This window comes from Grammomys surdaster, unplaced genomic scaffold (genome assembly GCF_004785775.1).
Source record: "Grammomys surdaster isolate TR1022 unplaced genomic scaffold, NIH_TR_1.0 165, whole genome shotgun sequence".
In the NCBI taxonomy this organism is placed as follows: Eukaryota; Metazoa; Chordata; class Mammalia; order Rodentia; family Muridae; genus Grammomys; species Grammomys surdaster.
Window position 1 is genome coordinate 11107241 of NW_021604613.1, and position 20821 is coordinate 11128061.

A 20821-nucleotide genomic window follows, 5' to 3' on the forward strand; every position below is an offset into this window, starting at 1 on the left:
AAGAAGGAAGGATGAAGAGGGAGGGAGAAAGAGAGAGAGAGGAACAGAGAGAGACCTATGTATGTACTTTACACACCAACAGTGGAGGGAGATCTTGAACCAGAATCTTATAAGCCACAGCACATTTTCTTTCTTTTCTTCCACAAGCAGAACAAAAATGTAAGCAATCTTTGCTTAACAGAAAATGAGAAGTAAGATTTCCACTCTGCTAGTGAAATTCACGTCACTCAATGAGAAAACTCAGGGTCAAGACTGCTCTGCTAGATACCCTTGCTCAGCAGGCCCACCTGCCTAGCCAGGTCTCCTCCCTCTGAGACTGATGGGACAGCACCCTGGCTGTATAAACTGGTGTGGCCATATTGCAAGTGAGAGGATGGGATCTCTGAGTGAGGGTCTAAACTATCATTCCCAAAGCCAGTCTGTTCACACCCTCTGGTCTCATTGAGGCTTCATCCCCAATGTGACATTTCTATCTTACATGGACCATGGCTGGGGATGTCAGATTTATCACTTGGTAAGTTCAATAAGACTCAAATGCTAACAGACAATTAAAGCTCTATTGCAAAGTATTTATGCTAGTGGCACAGACCCTAGCGCAGGCACACACTTGATTATAGGTCATAATGTTGAGATGGAATTTGTATGGTGTAGATAACGTATTTCTTACCAAAAGCCAACTGGGCCTGCCAATTTCACTGCCCCAGTGTTTTTCATTATGATGTAAATGCCTTTACTGTGTAGGACTGTTCATATTTTCTATTTCTTCTTGTAAGCTTTTGTAATTCCCAGTTTTCAAGGATTTTTTTTTTCCTCTTTACCTAGTTCAATAGATTCATCAACATAAAGTTGGCCATATTGTTCCCTTTACCATCCTTCTAGTGTCTCTCGGCTGTACAGAGTGGGGTTTCTCATTCTTGATATTAACAACTTGGTTTTTCTCTTTTCACACATACATGTGCACTGGGGTGTGTGTGTGTGTGTACACGCACACGCACGTTCGCATGCACGCGAGTCCATACATGTTCATTCATATATTAATTTCACTTAACATTTTTCTTCCCATTCTTATCTTATTCATATCTTATGAAGCAAATCTATCAGCAGAAACCCCACTTAAGATTTCATTTCCAAAACAACAAGCAAACACCTTCAGTGTCTTCTACTTTTTTGGATCCCACTGTGGATTGATCAACTTACATAAGATGTGAAAAGAAGCCTTCAGTAACTTCTTCCCTGTATCCACAGTGATTTTTTTCTTCATCTTTTGGTTTTTCAGATTTGGATTCTAATGTTTCTTCACATATTTTTATTGTGTTTATTCTTTGGGGATTAGTTGAGTGTCCTGGATCTGGGGGTTTACAGAAGATGCTTTACTCTTATTATTCATTTCTCCCTTCCTTTCTTTCTACAGAGTCTTTCTAGTTATCCTGGAAGTCAGAATCCCCTGCTACACATCCTGAATGTTCTGGCTTATAGGAGTGTTCCATCACACCCATGTGTTACAGAACACAACATTGCAAATTAATTTTGTATAATGTTTTTCTTTAAAAGAAAGCAGCACTGAAGAAAATGTACTAAAGGAAAAAAGAGAGCAGTCTTAGTTTTGTTTCCAATTCTTCTAATAATTAGCTGTCTTTCAATGATGATTCTGGGCTTAACTGGCTTGTCTTTTATAAATCCAGTTGTTTAGAACATTTTTAGATTTATTTACTTTATCTGTGCGACATTTATCTTGCATGTATGCCTGCCTGTGCACCATGTTGGTACCTGGTGACTGTGGCCACCAGAACAAGCATCAGATCCCCTGGAACTGGAGTCATGGATGGCTGTGAACTACCATGTGGGCCCTAGGAATCAAATCTGGTCCTATGCAAGAGCAACAAGTGCTGTAAACCTCATAGCCATTTCTCCAGTCCTCTGAAGGTAGGTTATTTCCAAGGCTTTTAAAACCCCATCTTTATATGCCTCTGAATTACCAGTAAGGGAAACTATCAGGAACAAACAGACTATTTCCAAGAAAGCCTCTTATTTGCTTTATGTCCAGCCACCTTGTTCTATTTAAGAGTCAGTGCCATGCTCTACAGCAGAGAAATATACAGCAGAAAGAATAGCATACACAGGTTGTTTTGTTTTGTTGTTTTTTAATCTGGGAAGTTTTCCCAAGGAAAAGAGTTGCTTATGGCTTTGGAAGTCATATCAAAATAACCCCCCACATGTTAACAGTATATGTCACATTAAGAAATATATATTAATGAGGGCTTTTAAAAACAACCATAATGAGGGCTTTTAAAAACAACCATAATAGGTTTAAATAGGGCAACCCTTCTGATGACAGCTTTGAGTACAGAGAGCCAAAATGCAGCGAGACTGAGAAAGGTATGGGTGCGTTACTAAAAGTATGAGGGACATAGAGAGCCCAGTCAGGTGGCAACCTGAATTCACACTTGAGGTTTTTAACATCAGAATCAAGAAAGTCATTTACAACTCTTTTCAGAAGGATGAGGCCGTGCTAAGTGTTCAGAATACGCACCCATATGTGTAATAACAGAAGGTGACATGCTTTATATGGAGTATGAGGAGGCAGAGAAGGTATTGCAGCATGAAATGAATTCACTGTATAATTTGGCCTTTTTTCTTTATTAGAAAAACACATATTAATAGCAATTTGAAAATGAGGAGTAATTTTTTTTTAATAGTTTTGTCTGGTATGGACTTTGATGCCCGGTTGTGGGATGCCTATATCCTGGTCTTTGGGTATTTTTTTGTTTGTTTTGTTTGTTTTGTTTTTTTGTACTATTGCACCATGATACTGGGACCAAGCATCACCAGCTAGTCTGTTTTGGTTGTAGTCATGGCAGTAGATGACAAAAATAAAATTAGGATTCTTCCATGGTTTTAAAAGATGCTATTAAAAATAAGGCCCTGGAAAGTTTAAAGGGACAGCGGCATCCCCAGCAACAAGATGTCTCTGCCCACAAGGAAAGACATGGGTTTCGGATCCTAGGGTTTTAGATTCTGGAATTAGAGAAACATGGTGAAGAGGTCACTTTAAAAGGAATGGTAATACTCGGTTTACGCAGAGACAATGAGACTAATCAATGCTCCAATCGTTTGAGGGCTTGCCTAACATTGCTTACACAACCCAGAGCTTGAGAGCAAGATACTAGAGGATATGGATCTGAGAGGAGCAGTCAGAATAATTGTAGAAAGGATCATATTGCCTTCCCAGCAGGGATCTAGAGGATACAGCCCAGTGGATGATGCTGAAACTGAACTGTCCTCAACCCTACACGTGCCACACTTGCTCCTATGTGCCCTACCACTTGCCTCACACTAGCAGAGTGTGTCTGTTGGTGCTGTTTTATGGCCTGGCATCTCCTTGCATCATGGTCCATGTACTTTGGAGCCATTGCTAACTAAAATAAGAATTACAGAAACAGTCAATTCAATTTTGCCACTTAGTGATTAGTGAACAGGTGGGGCACAGAGTGTGTCTATGTTGCATGAAGACACAATATGTGCCCAGGCAGAGCAGAGCACAGTGGCACACAGTTTTATTATGCTGTTGGAGAAGGTATATGATTTGAAGCTCTGGGATCATCTATGGAATTTTTCTCTTGATATTTGTAAGCTATGGGTGACTCACACATGACCACAACAGTGAAAGGCAAAAATACAGATACAGGGTCTACATGTTCTGGCCAAAAACCCCAACTGTCAAGAATAATAATCAATATCCAGCCAAACCAAAAGAAAAGGAATATCATAACCATAGAATAAACCGTAGGGCAGGGGAAAATCTGAAATGTTATCTTTATTAAAAATAGCTTAATTTCCAAATTTTTGAAATGTCACTGAATATGTGAGATATTAGATATTACACAGATGGCACTTTTAATAATATCACTAGTACTTTAGATGCAAAATATCCAGTTCAGTAGCATTCTAGAATAAGTCATAGGCCTAGAATGTGCTATTGTCTTTCAGCTTTCCAAAATGAAAATATTAACAAATGATAGCAATCATCTCAGTAACTTGAAATGGTATAGTCTGCCGTAGTCTCAAAATGCCATAACAAGCGCCATAATCTAGGTGGTTTACCACATCACGACTATTATCTCACAGCCCTGAAGGAGTCAAAAGTCAGTGTCAGGTCAGGCTCCCTTTGAACCACGCATGGTTAGACTCCTCCCTGATTCTTAGCTTTGGGTATAGTTGCTGTCAATCTTGGCATTCTTCTGGTTGCAGTTCCATTTTTCCAGTCTCCTCCTCTGTAATCATGCCATGCTCCCTGGTGTGTACATTTCTGCAGGGTTACCTTAGAAGAATATTGATCATACTAGGTTAATATTATTTTGACTAATATAAGATTAGTCATGTTAGATTAAGTGTCCACCCTACTGCAGCATGGCCACTACTAATTGTATCTGCAAATACATGGATTTTTTCCAGATAAGATCACCCTCTTTGGCACTGGTGGGAGTTGAGATGTTTTGGAGGCTTGCCATTCAACCTGTAATAGTCCCCAGAGAATTCATTAGAGCAGTTTAATGTAGTTTTGTAGTATAATGAAGACGGATATGTTTCATATCCCTCACTTTTCTTCTTTCCGATACAAGCTTTTTAAGTCTTTACAAAGGATAGATCTTGACATTAATTTATCGTGAACTCTCTACTCCAGTTGACTTAGGAGACTGTACTTTCTATTATGGTTTACAAAACTGTCACTGCCAGTCAAGAGAGAGTTAATAGGGATCATGTTTAACCATCTGCTTAAATACCTAAAGCATAGGGGTAGAACGTAAAATATTGGAGACACTGGCATGCTAGAAGAAGGGGCTGTCACCTTTGAGAAAAGCAAACAGGGAGAAGACCTCAGTGACCCATTTGGTTTCCTAGAGAGACTCCCTAAGGTCTGCTACAGGAAAAGAAGCCAGGATAGCAAGGACTCACCCTAGTCAAAGAGACACGAAGGAAAACTGCACAGCTAGACATCTTCTCCTAAGGGTCACCTGGACTCTAGGTCCACCTTCCTATTGATATATTTGGGAGTTCATAGTAACTGTTGGCAACCAATAAATAAGTATTCTGACCAGCATATTAAATCATCAGCATGTTATTTCGGCCTTCATTGGATAGTTTCACATTTACATCTTGATAAAACTCCAAAATATGAGGTTTTTTTCCCTTAGTAAAAGTTACACTTAAAATGCTTACCTATATTTGAAAGAAAAGGTCTAGATACCAACAACAATATTAATGACATAATCTGCTTATAGTATACTATATGACTGATTTAATATTAAGGAAACTCACTCAAGCTCATGATTATCCATCACACACAAGTCCAGGGATGCCAGAAATGACATCGGATCACGCATATTTTAACTTCCAGTGATGAAAATAAAAACCTTATAGGGAGAATTGAGGCGAATAGCAAGACTAAAGCAAAGTTCTCATCTTTCAGAGCTAGGAAAAAAATAGATATAATTAAAACTGAAAAGGAAAGAAATAAAAATATACACATTTCTTTTAGAATTATGGAGGTAACAACACCCCCCAAAAAGGAAGAAAAAATAAGAAAAGAAAATTTAAAAAGGAAGCTTCCAGAAGGGAAAACATTTGCTTTCCATTTAGCACATTTCGGTGCCTAGATTTTTGTTTCTATGGCCATTGTTAAAGGAGTCCGCATGGCGACCTGGTATGACAGACTCGTGAGTGGACAAAGCTAGCTGAGTCTTACACATGGCCTTAACCTTGCTGGATTTGGAAGAATCTGGAATGCTACCTAGGCTACTTTTTATACATGTACCTATATTAAAGAAAAACAGAGCAAGCTCAGCCAAACACATTGAAGCCACCAATTACTTACTAGGGGCTTTCCAGCCCTTTGACTAAAAAGGGACACTCATAACCACAAGCAGTGAGGTGCATTTTCCTTCCTAGCTTCTGAGTTAATGCTGCAGCGTTGCCCGTGTGGTCCCCAGTGGGGCCTCAGAGAACCTCTGGCTTGAAGCTGCCTGACCCATGAATCACTAGTTACTAAAAAAACACTCCTTCAATTTTCACTCTGCCTTGATTCTTTTTAACAATGTACTTTTATCATACTTTTCAAAGTAGGGATTTAAAAACATTCATGAGAGAATGATGTGTACAGCACAGAGAGATCAAGTTTATCCAAATAAAGTGTATTTATTTGTTCCTGCTTTTTTATTCACTATCCGTCTTTCAAAGACCCCGATTCTCATCAGAAAGAGAAACAACATTTAGAAGATGCTTGTTACTCTGGTTGAGTGGGATATGTCATTTCTAAAGCCTGGCTTCCACTCAGACAACAGCTCTGCTTGAACTTTTTACTTCCTCAAAGCACCCACGCTCTGTCTGTGTACTACACCAGAACCATGCAGTCTTTGACAATTAAGTTCATTTGCAGCAACATGACTCCGTCTCCTCTCAGTGGCCCATGGCACCAAATTTCATCAGGCTTGACTAACTTTTACTAGTGAAACAAATACTTAGTTCAAATATATTTAGGTCAAAGTGCTCTCCAAAATTCATTTGTGTCTATCATAAAAGGACAACAAAAATCTACTTTCTTTTTGCAGTACTGAGGCTCAAACCCAAGGATTCATGTGTGGAAGGCAAGAATAATACCACTGAGACTGTTCCCTATTCTACAGTTTCCTAATGTAACCTAACTTAGGATGCTAAGTATCTAGTTATCAAAACAAATGTGTCCTTCTTCTCAGACCTATTTTCTACATAAAAAATTTAACCTCATCCTGAGTGGCACAGAGGCCCTGGAGAGCTGCAGGGATGTGACCGTTTACAAGGTAGAGATGGCCACATTAGTAGGGACTGAGCTCTACAGACAGACTCAGAGTAAGAACTACACAGACACCTGGGTCCCACTGAAGCCCGCCTTCACACTTTAAAAGCTATACAAGGCATGTTTTTCTGCTTCAGTCTAACAATGTGGTTTCATGCTCCTAAGGGATGCACAATAAAGGTCTCCCTTTACCACCACTGGTCATGAGGTACATAGTATCCGTATCTTTACAGATGAGTAAACTGAGGCACAGAGACTCTGAGCCACATGCTTCATAAGAGTGAGGACAGCGGGGTGAGGATGGTGAAAATCCTAGCCAAGGGCTGGACCAGGATATCCAGACAGTTACAGGGGTAGGGCCCCAAAGCAGCAGACTGACAAACTATGTTGTCTCTATTGACCATTTTGTCCAATTACTAGTCTGTAATAAAAGCAGCCCTTAGAAACTTTCTCCAAGACACACACCCTATGTGTAAACTAAAAATAAGAACAGAAGAGAAGATTCCTGAGGTCAAGACTGAGCAGAAACAGTGTTCTCTCCCTGCTCGATGATGTATTCATTTTCCCTGTTTTACTGAGTATAATGAAGATAATGGGAATTTTATTTGACAAGTGCTAATTTGGAAATTGCTACACATCATTACATTGGCCGAGCCATTCAGTGTAGGACTCAGGAGACCTGCAGGGTGGATCCAGCCAGGCCGAGGGTGACCTGGAGACCTCACTGCACTTCCACACTAGGGCTCTCTGAGTCCTTATCAAGAGATAAATTTAGTAACATTTCCTAAGGCTTTTCCGTATCTGTCAGCACCTCTGAGTAAGAATATGCTGTCCATAAATGAAGCCAGAGAAGGCTTAGGCTGAAAGCCACTTCCTTTAAACCCCCTGGGATGAAATCTAGTTGGTTCTGTTTGACACATTCACCACTTCCCCTCCCCCCACAAAAAACAGCTCTTGATTAATAGAGGTGCCTGATTATTTAGGAGCTGTTTAAATCAGATTTTTGCCATAATACTGTTTACTGTGAGGCCTAAGAAAATTGGAGGGATTAGGGTTATAGCCCTAATAATTCGCCTTTATAGGTCTAACCTGAAATAACAGGCACAAAGGAAAAATAAAATTAGCAGTTTCCTGAGTAAATATAAATATTAAATCTCGTTGACAAAAAAAGAGAGAAAGAAAGAAAGAAAGAAAGAAAGAAAGAAAGAAAGAAAGAAAGAAAGATGACAGAGTGGAGAGGGAGAGAGAGGGAGAGAGTGGGAGGGGGAGAGGAGAGGAGAGGAGAGGAGAGGAGAGGAGAGGAGAGGAGAGGAGAGGAGAGAAGAGAAGAGAAGAGAAGAGAAGAGAAGAGAAGAGAAGAGAAGAGAAGAGAAGAGAAGAGAAGAGAAGAGAAGAGAAGAGAAGAGAAGAGAAAATTAAGGCGGGAGCTGTAGTTCAAAGGAGACCCATCAGGGAACCAGCTCAGCTTCTCAGCCTCTAATTAAGGGCTCTGTGGAGGTCTGACTCTTGCACCACTTCTCAACTGTTGTGCTTATTTCTTAAGGTGTTCAGTGTCACAGTGACTAATGCCTTGTGTGTGTGTGTGTGTGTGTGTGTGTGTGTGTGTGTGTGTGTGTGTAGTCTCTTTTATATGGAGCTTTGCCAGGATCCAAAAATAAGCAAAATTTTAAAAAAATGCTCCCAGGAGCCTTAAGAGCAATACAGAAAGCAAACTAGCCTGTGTCCTAACCATCTGATCCATTAACCCATGAGTCTCATAATGCACAGGGCTAAGTGTGGAGCACTAAGATGGAGGAGCTGCAGATCAGGCTGCCCCAGCCTGTAAGGAGCTCCAGCAGTTTTCCCTTCATCTCACCTTCCAGAAGGATGTGTTAAGCCCGCTACATTTGCGTACTGTTCTTCCTTATTTGGGACCTGAGCATCCCAAGCTCACATCCTGTGGCTCTTTGCTGTTGCTGTTCAGCTTTCTCCAATGTCTTCAGAGTTAATCAAAAACATACAACTTGCCCCACAACAAAAGTCCAAGCAGCAGGAAAGAGGGCTGTGATTGCAGGGGCTATATCTGAAAGTCTCCATGAAAGTGCCCTTCCCCAAAGAGGAGGCTGAAGTGTTGGTAATAGCACAGTGGCCCTAGCCTAGGCGCACCAGCCCCTCCCAGGGGATAATGACTGAGGACAGTTAACAGCAGGACCAGTTAAACCCAAACTGTGGCTTGTTTGCATTGTAGTCACTAATAGTGCAGACAAATCTTTGCCCAGTGAATTCACTACCTTACACAAACCTGAGGGATGCTCTACATGTGAACCCCACGACATGCACAGCAACACCAGTATTGGTTTGTTTTGTTTGTGGCTGTTGCTGATGTTGTTGTTTGAATACTCATTAATTCTCCAGGACAGATAGCCTGAGAAGTTCGAGCTCTGTGACCTGCTGAGGCTGTTCTTTAGTTCTTGAACCAAAGCAGTAAGCGTCTGTCAAGACTGGTGGGGTCAACTGTACAGGATGACCAGCAGTCAGGTAAACCATGTTCAGATCTAATTTGAGAAATAGTGTATCCAACTGTACAGGATGACCAGCAGTCAGGTAGACCATAATCAGATCTAATTTGAGAAATGGTATAGATTAGTGGACTGTGTGGTCTCCCTCTATGCTGGTTAGTGTTTTGTCAACATAACACACACTGGAACGGGAGGTTCCAGGCAGCAGAACCTTATCCCTCTGCTACTGTAGGAATACGGCACATGAAGCTTCACAATCAAGGCACTGCTGGGCAAGGCTCTCTCTGAAGCTTTAAGAGCCCATGTTCTCTCTTGTTGTGTCTGTGACTCATGGGGGATTCTGGCCTGGGGTGTCAGTAATGATCCAGTTTCTACTTGTATTTTCACAAGATCTTTCTCTCCAAGTCAGGCCCTCCCACTTCCCCTTTGTCTTCACTCTTTCCAGGTATGGATTGTCCTGTAAGGACATTTGCCATTGCATTTCATCCAAAATGATCTCTTCTGGGGCTCTCTGATTCATTAAATCCTCTAAGATTCTTTAATGCAGCCAGCCCAACTCACCCTGAGGACCACTCCCCTTTGGAGAGGTAAATGACTGTTTCACAGGGGTCACCCAAGATCACTGGCAAATATAGATATTTACATTATGATCCATGACAGTAGCAAATTACAGTTATGAAATAGCAATAAAAATAATTTTTAGGGTTAGGGGTCACCACAACATGAGGAACTGTATTAAAGGGTCACAGCATTAGAAAGGTTGAGAACCACTACTTTAACCAAATTAGGTCACATTTACAGGTTCCAAAAGGACATATCTTTTTGGGGGGTGTTTGGGGATGTTTTATTTAGATTTCTGTTGCTGGGATAAAATTTCAATGAAAAACAACTTCTAGAAGAAAGGTCTATTCAGCTTATATATCCTGACCACAGTCCAGATGTCAGGAGCTTGGTACAGAGGCCACAGAAGGAACTGCTTACTAATTTTCTCCTCATGACTTTGTGAAATCTGCTTTCTTATAGGACCCAAGACCACCTGCCCAAGGGTAACTCCTCCTACAGTGGGTTGGGCTGGGCCCTCCCATATTAGTTATCAATCAAGAGAATGAGCCACAGAGAAGCCCAAAAGGCCAATCTGATGGAGGCAACCCTCAGTTGAGGAGGTTCCCTTTCCCTAGGTGACTCCAGTGTCTGCCATGTTGACAAAAATTAACCAGCACAGATGAGGACCACACAATCCACTATTGTTTACTAATTTCTTAAATTTGATCTTGCTTATTTCAGAAAGCTTCACACAAGGCAGGTATCCACGCTGGAAATCAGCGGAAATCTCCCCTCTTAGGAGCACAAGCATGACTCACTGGACTCCCAGTTCCGTGCCCTGGGGAAGAGGCAGCTGCTCTGACTGCTCACATAGAATTCCAGAGTGAGAAAGGAAAGACAACAGCAACTCTGTGCTAGCTCAGCTCACCTGGTGCTTCACCAAGGGCCCAGTGTCTCATCCCTTACCTTGAAGAGCCACAAACAGACTTTGGCCTGTTTAATTAAGTCTCATAAAAAAGAGATTTCATAGATTGAACAGTACCATAAAGATTAAACATAGGAGGCAAATTCCATTCATTATTCAGCATCATTCCAGGTTAACCTCCATCTTCCTGAGCCTCCTTACACCGTCCTGCTCCTAATCTCCCTTATTTCTTAGAACAAATCCATGATCTATGTTCCTTTTTCACAAAGTCAGGCTCTTAGGGGCTTACTTTTTACCCTGTGATTTCATTAAACTGGCTTCCTTCCCAAGGTTGTTCTCAGATTCAGCAGGGTGCTGGTGCTAAGCTCTGGACCTGACTCTTGAACCTTGCCAGAAATCACTTACCATCTATCAGGAAAAGGGGTCAAGATAATACACTGATAATACACTTAGTTGTGCTTCAACTAAGAACCAAGACATCTTCAGGGGCATCATGTTGAAGGAAATTTCCACGTGAGCTTTACCACTTCCTGTAAGCTTTCCCAAGCTGCTCTTTACAAGTGGGGAGGAGAGAGGTTAGAAAGGGAGGATGAGGTGTTACAGAAGGAAGAGAGGTTATTGCCACAACCCAAATGAATCACATCTATAGCACAAAGATATGTAACTCCTCTACCCTACAATACAGACCCAACTCTCTTCCTTAAAAGAAAATTTGCTTGCTTGTCAACCAAAGCTGTGTGTGACAACGAAAGCTGTGAATGACAGGGAGGGAACACCTATAAACAAGACTGGCTTACACTCACTGATAGCCTAGGTTTCAAACAACACCAGTGTAGTGGCTCTATTAGGAGGTGTGTTGGAATAGGTGTGGCCATGTTGGAGGAAGTGTGTCACTGTGGCAGTGGGGCCTTGAAGTCCTGTACTTAAGCTCTGCCCAGGGAAGAAGAGAGCCTCCTTTTGGCTGCCTTCAGTTCAGGATGTAGAACTCTCAGCTCCCTCTCCAGCACCTTGTCTGCCTGCTTGCCACCATGATGATAAAGGACTGAACCTCTGAAACTGTAAGCCAGCCCCAATTAAATGTTTTCCTTTATAAGAGTTGCCTTGGTCATGATGTCTGTTCACAGCAATGAAACCCTAAGACACCCAGACTAACAAGTGATCAGTTTATGGTCCCTCTGCATAGTGGTTCTTTCTTCAGATGATCAGAGGATGACTAAGCAGACATGAAGAAGGGACTATTGTATAATTTGGATAAATAATATAGCAGCAATGCTAGCAAGCAGTCAGAGCCTGGGAGGGGATGGGCTTCACTTTGCTCAGGGATCTACCCTGAGATGAGACAGTGGAGTAAATGCTGTGTAGGAAGCAAACACCTGAGCCTACAGAAAGAATGTTTGAAAAGACACAGGTCTGAAATAAGAGAAATTTGTAACATTACAACTTTATTCTGAGTTCAAGCCACAGGCCCCAGTGGAACTGCAGCCTGAGTCAAAATGGAAGACTGAACAGTGCCCTTCAATGACCAAAGCACTTTAAAAATTCATTTTCAGAGAAACGTTTAGTTGAAGAACTAGAAATTAAGAACAGCATAGTTACATGGAGGACTCCTGGCTTCCCAGTTCATTCATTAACATAATAACAATATCCTGAAGGAATTTCCAGTTTGCCAAGCCAATTACAATAGCACACGATATGGAGGGGCTTAAAAAGAGGGTTAAGAGGTATCAGATCCTCCATCAGCAAAGATCTCCAAGAAGTCGAATGCTGTAACTCCTTGTTATTAGATAAAGCCTGCCTTTACATCGCTTCCTGTAGAGGAGAAGCAATTATGCTTTTAAAAGTCTTGGGGGTGAGGGTGGAGTTGGAGATCCAAAATTATCTCAGGCCTAATGACTCGCATGCTGAATCCAGCTCCACATGATCAGTCTCAGAGGTGTCATAACACCTGCAGATGTTTGCAGTTACAAAAAAGTAGAAGTCTCTATGCCTGGGAATGTGGCCACAGTTTGATGAACACAGGAGCACTGGATTCTGAATTGCCCTAGGGCAGGTGCCAGTTGATGGGGATTTATGGGCATTGAATACAGAGGTCTCCAAAACACATGTCTGAATGAGCAAGTAGTTGAGCAAGACCAGGGGTACCAGCTGATGCAGATCCACAGGAGAAGATGCTGCAACAGTGGGATTGGAAGTAAATCAACAAGGATGACGTCTCCCACCCACGAAACACTGGGAAAGTGACCAGCCATCTTCTTCTGTTTCGCTTAAGCATTTTTTTAATGGCAATTTGGTGCTAGCCAGTAATTAGTAATAACCTTCCTTTGCATTGATAACAATAGCTTGATTCACTTCAAAATCTTTCATACATTGAGTTGAGGCGAGGGTAGGGAAAGGAGAGAAAAATTCCTACCCACGACTCACAAAGCACTGCAGTCCTGGACAAAGTAGCATCAGAGTCAGATAAGGGACAAGCCACTATAGCGAAGGAGAAAGTGTGCCCCTAAAAGGGACTATTTAGGAAAGATGGTGTTTGGTAGGAACTCGGAGGTGGCAGTGCGTGAGTGCCTGCGTGTGTGCGTGCATGCGTGCATGCGTGCATGCATGCTGTGAATGTTGGAGTATTAGGGTTGGGGAAACCTCAAGCAGAGGAGATGGTCTGAAAGGGGCTAAAGTGCGGGAAAGACGAAGACAAGCAGTGTTTAACTTGACAGGCAGCCATGAGCCTCAGAAAGTGTGTGAGCTGGGCGACGATACAAGTACGGACAGAGCCCAGGAAGTGATCCGGCCACAGCATCACCTCAAACTGGACACAGACTGGGAAAGGTCTGGGTAAGAGATCCGACCCAGAAGGTTGCAGCAGGCATAGAGGGAGTAGATGCCTGAACTAAATTGTATGGGGATTTAGGTAAGGGAGCCGGCAGAATCAAAGAGGATGCCAAGGCATGGAGCCCAAAAGAGCATCCTAAAGATTTAAATGTGAAATACTTAGAAACATGTCTCCTAAACGGAGCTGCTATATCTAGAAAAGTGAGGAGATGGTATGGCGATTCAAAGCTATAGCACACTATAGGGTCGGGAAGCCTGGTGCCATGTGGGAAGGGAATGAATGTCTTCAGGACGGTGACAGGGAGGGGCGGCGCTGCAACCCTGCTGTTCCGTCTGCAGACCAGCCCCATCCACAGCTGCCACACACATGTGATGAGGCAGGATTCAAAATTAAACAGAATCATTTAGAAACTTTGATACTAATTTTTTAAAAAGCAGATTTATGCTCATAGAGAGCAGAATAAAGTTCTAAACTGTGCTTATATGTTTGTGTGTCCTTTATCTCATCTTTATGATATTTTATTTTTAAAAATTTCCAACTTACAGTGCTTAAAGGGGAATGAAAGAGATCTTTTCCTTTGCCGAAGTGTTCAGAGAAGCATCATTATGGATTTTGTTTCACACTTAAAAGTGTTAAGGTATTTTTTAAATTTGTTATGTTATTTTATCCTAGAAATACATCTTCAGTATGAACAATGCAAGCCTAATTCTCCAGTTTTACATAAGGTAAGATTTTAGATCTAAATTATACCCCAGTCATATAAACATGGATGGGATGGAGAATGGGTCTAGAAAGCATGGAATGCTGGGAACCCACCAGCACTGCAGCTGTGTACTGAAACTGCTCTTCAGGAGATGGATGAGCCAGCACAGTTTGCAAAGAATGAACCCCGAGCTGCAGTAGTTCTTGAAAGCAAAGTCAAAGTACCGTTTGATAGGAAGGGAAACAGAAAGCTCCTAACATTTTTATGTTAACTCAGATGAATCAATTTCAACTTGATTCGATCACTCCTTTGGGTTACTTACTGATAATTATATGCATTATAGGCAGAATAGTTAGAGATTATCAATATTTTCTCAAATACCCCCTTGTCTGAAAAAATGTCTCCCTTCACAGTTAATATTCATAGTAAAGCTTATCTGTTAGCGCAGATGCTTCTCGTGTGTTTACTCCGGGCCTAGTAAGTTTGGATGGCACGCTGTCATCAGAGGCTGTGGTGTCTTCAGCACACAAAAAGAATGGCTCCTGAGGAGGCAGAACTTTAATGTTCAAATTCTATTTACTCTCAGACTTCGGGACATACTGAAAATAAAATCTGCTGAAGGAAATTCAGTGAAAGAATTTAGCACAAGAAGCTGAAGATAAATAAATCAGAAACACAGGTAGAATTTTTCTTGAAACCTACATGGGGGAAGATGTCATAAAAGCTCCTGGGAGTGTTTAACCCACAGCAATGGAGACTGGAGGCCAATACTACAGGTCGGCTTGGTCGTTTATCCAGGAGCCTATCGTAATAATGTCTCCATTCTGTGAGCCCCATATAGAAGCTACAGAAGACTGGAAAGTTCTTAAGCTCCTTTCATAGTTCCATGAACAAAACTAACTGTCCAAACGGTCGGTATCTTAGAGAAATCGGGTCTAAACATGAGACTACCCTACTAAGTACCGCTACAGAACTCAACAAAAGGCTGGCCGTTTACAGAGCAGTATGGCCAGATAACACAGTTCTCACTTTGATGATTCAATTGACTCAGTTCTGGGGAAGACAAGAGAGACTCCCACCCTACCCTCCATCCCTGCTATGTCACATTGCCTACATGCATTTTAGTACAGGTGTACCATTAGTGAAAGACACTAAATGTTCAGCTTTATGAGATTCATTGTACATAGAAATATTTTACAGGAAAAACTGCTGTTCTGATTTATATAGTGGTGAGCACCACTCTTTTTTAAACATGCACATAACTAATTAAGTTTTATAGCTTACATTAGTACAGGATCCATTTCATGCTTCCTTGATTTTTCCCTAGGCATATCTTTAGTGGTGGGCAGGAAGAGTGTGCACCTGCCCCTCAGGTGAGAATTGCTTTCACAGAGATGGGCAGAGCCTTTCCACATGTGACAGTGACACGTGAGTATCTAGATGCCACTGCTGTGTGTTCTCTTGCGGAACTGGATGCGTTGGAAGGCAGAGGTCTTGTCTGGCAGAGTCTCGGCTCTGTCATTATGCCTAGCATAACACCAGGCGAAGGGAGGGCACTTGATAAATAGCCATTGAATATTTATGAATGAATAAAGCAGGCCCAGAATAACTCTTACCTATTTTTCTCTCAACAGAGACATGCAACCATGGACAAATCTGTCATGTGGTTATAGACACTTGCCCTTGACAGCCTTTCCTTTCACAACCCTGAATTCATTCAGAACATTCCAAGGTTTTCTTCCCAGCAAAGTCTTTAGAATGCCCCATGCCAACCTGATTAGCTTTGCAGCTGTTGAGAAGTGAATGGGACAGAAACCATTTTCATAGGTCTGCCAGGCCCAGAGTTAACTGACTTTTAACAGGGGGTTTCTGATAAGCAATGCTTCCCCTGCCCTAGGGAACTTAAACATTTATGTGTAAATATTTAACAGCAATAAAGAGACGCATGCAGGTGAACGGACTCCTCCTTCAGATCTTTATGGAGCAAAGTGTCCATCCACTGCTCACTTAAGAACATTCCTGGGGGTTTCAGCCTTCAGAGTTTCCAGTCTCCTTGGATCATTTACTGCCTTAGTCAACCTTAGGCAAACACCTCTTTGCACTCTGACCTCCAGCTCGCTCTTCCAGAATTTCTTGGGGGATACCTGACTTGTTAGCTCACTTTGGGACTCACAAATGTGAAGGCTAACCTTGACTAGATAGAAGAATTCTGCCCAGGAACTCGCAGGAGCAGCATAGGGAACAGTGTGCCCTTTGCCATGTTTCAGTCCGTTAAGCGTCTTAGGAATGGCACTGCTACAGAAGCAGCAGATGCCCTCTCCATGGTCCAGCTTGTGCTGATTTTTATAGGAAGAATTTGACTTGACTAAGGTAATTTACTGTCAGTGTATCTGAGACCATGTCTTCTCTGGCCAAGAGATGGAGCTTCCCATCACGGAGTTCAGAGGACCAATCAAGCAAGCCCAATTTACACCCAGTTGAATTAGTGAATTAAATGTTTAGCTTATTGGAATGGCTGCCAGATTGAATGGGTTAATTCAGCCCAAAGAGCCCTGTCTTGCTCCTGATGTACCATCATGAAAGGAATACAGAGCGAGTGGACCTGGGAAGCCAGGACAGGCTGGGCTAGGAGCTTGGCTACCAGTATAATGAGTTCTGATGTCCAAAAGGTCATAGGCTCAATCTCCCAAACCACTTTATCTTGTGTCCCCTCCTTGTCTGAGTACTGTGAGTGGACAACCCAAATTTTACCTGGAGCAAATCTTCTCTCTCATTTGCCATCTATGACCTCAAGTGACCCACCTAGCTGCTATCTGACTCCAATCTCTAATAATGACCTAATCCTACCTGCCATAAAGGTGAATCCTGTTTGGTGGTTTAGTGGGTTAATGGCACAAGCGTTGCTTCAACAAACAATACATTAGCCCGTGTACTGTTGTTACCCAACAAATAGGTACTGCAGGCAGCAGCCTTTATGCCCAGGATTACGAAGGTCCTTGGGTGCTTTCACATTTGAAGTAATATACCTCCTAGTGAAAACATTTGTCATTTGTCATTTGTCATTTAAAAATGTATGTTTCTGGTATTCTGTAAGTATAGATGCCATATTAGATAAGAACAATATAGACAGGAAATCTACCTGGAAGAATACTATTGAAAACGTTCATATCTTCTCTAAGATGAGCAGAACTATTCTTATTGATTAAAACAAATAGTCTGTTAGTGAGCCAAAATTGAAAGAGTTTTAGTGTGCTAAGCTAAGAGACACTGTGCCCTGTGAGGAGAGCCTGCTTCCTAGGCTCACTCCCTGCATGATCTTGGAGACCTGCATGTGGCCCCATGCTCTGAGTCCTGATTTTTGAACAAAGAATCTCACATTTTATTTTCAGTGGCCCCCGCAAATCACTTAGCTGCCCCCACCTAACTTCCAGCTATCCATGTAGATTGAGTAGTTCATATTCTACCAGCATTTGCAGTTTTAATATGCTCACAAGTGCTGCGGGTGTAGCTCAGTAAGTGCTTGTTAGCATGTACAAAGCCTGGGCTTCAGTCCTCAGCATCACAGAAACTAAGTGTTAGTCCATCCCAGCACTTCAGAGAGGGAAGCAGGAAGATCAAGCTCATCCTCAGTCATCTTGCAGGTTTGAAGCTAACCTGGACTACATGGGCTTGGAAAAGGGAAAAGGAAAAGAGATAAATGAGGAGGTGCCGAGGGCTGTGGAACACTTCAGTTAGTGAAGTGTTTGCCACATAAGCCCAAGTAACTGAGGACAGATTCTCAGCAACCACATAAAAGCCAGATGTGCTGGTTCACACGTGTAATCCCAGCCTTAGGGAGGCAGAAATGGGTGATATCCTGGAGCTTGGTGTCCAGCCAGCTTCATAGGCCAGTGAGCTCCAGGTACTGAACCTAATGCTGGTGTTCCTGTCCATACAAGAGCTGCCTCAAATTCCTGCATGGACCTGCTGGCACACAACCCCGGTATTGTCTCTATCCACTGCTTCCTTGGATTTCTAGGGGCCACAGGAAGCTGATGGGCATGAGGCACTCCAGGCCATCTCCTTCACCTGGATTCACTAGTCCCCCTGATTATTAAAAAAATACTTTCCCACTCTTCAGAGCCTCCAAGTTTCTCAGTACCAAACACTGAAATAACATTTTGGATCTCTCCCCACCCCAGCTTTCTCTGGTTCTTGCCTGGTCCCGAGGCTGTTGATGTCCCTATATTGTTTTTTTCTACAGCATGAGATAAAAACCAGTGTTTTAGTTGTTTGATTTTTACTGGGTGATTAGTCTAGGGGGAGAGCATGGGGAGTATTATTTTATTTGAAAGCCAGAAGCACATAATGTTTATTAATAAAGAGCCTGGTTTACATAGATTTTATTATTATTGAGCATAAAATGGTTTATATTACAAGCAAGGGTGAAATTACTAACTAATTAGCCTGCGAAGATCATGTTTAATGGAATATATAAATCTAGGGTGTTGCTTTGCTTTTTTCAAACCTTACGGGTCTTATTCATTAAACATACACATAAGCAGCCTTTACACTGAACAGGGGATTGTGAAACACACAGCTCAAGGTCAGATGACTAATTGTGCACTTACCAATGTCCAAAAATCTCACGGGTTTAAATCCCTTAGATCAGAAGGAAGTCTGACTCAATACACAGCTTGAAGCTGAATTCAAGTAAAAATAATAACAATTGGGGAAAGCAAGAGAAGGTATCTGCTAAATTCCTTCCCTCTCCTCTCTTCCCCTCCCTTCTCTCCCCCTCCCCTCCCTTCCCCTCCCTCCCTTAAGGCCCTTCCTTTCTAGTAACTTGAAGGATCTGGAAGCCTTTGTCAACACACCATGCCCTGAAATTTCAGTTAGATTTTGTAACAGCATAATAAAATGTGTCACACATTGCAAGAGACTGTAGGTCACATGAAGCATAGCATAGGGAAACAGTGGGAACATGTCCTGAAAGGAAAATTAAATTCCCAACTTTGGAAAAACAGGTAGCCCTAAATACTTCCTTATACTCCCCATTGGATATCCAAAGCCGATTCCAGGATTCCAGGCTTCAGCAGGAGTGGGGAGTGGAAGGCACATGACAGGAGACAGGACTCTTCACCCCATTCAGAAATTTCACTGCCTGCTTCCAGGTGGCTGGGAGGCCAGGTAGTGACCCCTCAGTCACTCACCTCTTTGCAGTGGGCTGTTGTCTTCCCACAGGACACTAAAGCTTTAAAGATATCTACAATGTGCCCCTCCTCCCCCATCACCAATCTTGACCATATTAGGCGTAACATCTACTACCCAACTGTTCAAAAGTTGAGCTACAAATGTGTCACAATTCTAACTTTTTGTTCAAAATTCACGTCATCATACAGTGGGCTGTCTGCCTGCTCCTGCTCTGGAAGAATGAATGAAGAGCCTCCAGGTCAGAGGATTTCCTTGCATGGACAAGAGTTCTTTGATCTGCCCTTTAGGGTGATGACAAGAAGCAAGATGAAAGAGAAACAAAACTCCCAGGTTAGCTGCTCTGATAACCCCAGGCTGCTTTTCTGTTTCTGGGTGACCGTTCCAACAGCCCTAAGTGATTACATTATTCACGATGAAGATAAAGCTGCCTGCTGCCTTAATGTCCCTGTCATTTCATTTTATGGGAGTGCTTTTGTTTTAATGTCACAAATCAATGCAAATCTAGACATACCAGGCCATAAGATTTGTATTCAGGAAATCTGTGTTTGAAAGACTCCAGTGTTTGCTCTGGGGGCCCAGGCTCCTTGGACACCAAGGGTGTTTGGCGGCTCTGGGAGATCTCCTGCTTGGCTCATGCTATTTAAAGATGAACACTGCCCCCTGCTGTCTACAAGTCACATTGCTGCCAGACAAATTTGGTTGGAACAAGGGGATATGGGTGGGGGGTAATTTTAGTTTTTAAACTTATTTGTCAGTTCTGAACATTTATGGCTATAAATACTACTGGAAGGCAAGGCGATTCATTTTATTTTACCATTGTTGCTAAGTCTTTCTAATGAACTATAAAAATCCATTTAAATAAAAGGCACAGAGAAGAAAACCTCTGTGCTGGCCTAGAAGCTCTGATGACAAGACACAGGGAAGAGTAAACTCTGACAAAGGCTTTGCTAGCTTTCAGTTTGGCTGTAGTTGGTCATAGCACCAAAAGACAGATCGAAGACCTGAGCCAAATTCAAGATTTCAGAGAGCTCCCACAAGCCACCACTGAACCCGTCCAGGGTCTGTCCCCTAGCTTTTCAGCCTGAGTTCCACCAGGAATTTCTAAGCCAAGGAATCCAAGATGTTAGAGACTGATATTAGAACAAAAGCACTCCCATAAAACGAAATGACAGGGACATTAAGGTGACAGGCAGCATTATCTTCATTATGAATAATGTAATCACTTAGGACTCTTGGGATGGTCACCCAAAAACAGAACCCTACAAGGGCACCCTATGGTGTCACCCCACCATCCCCATTTCTA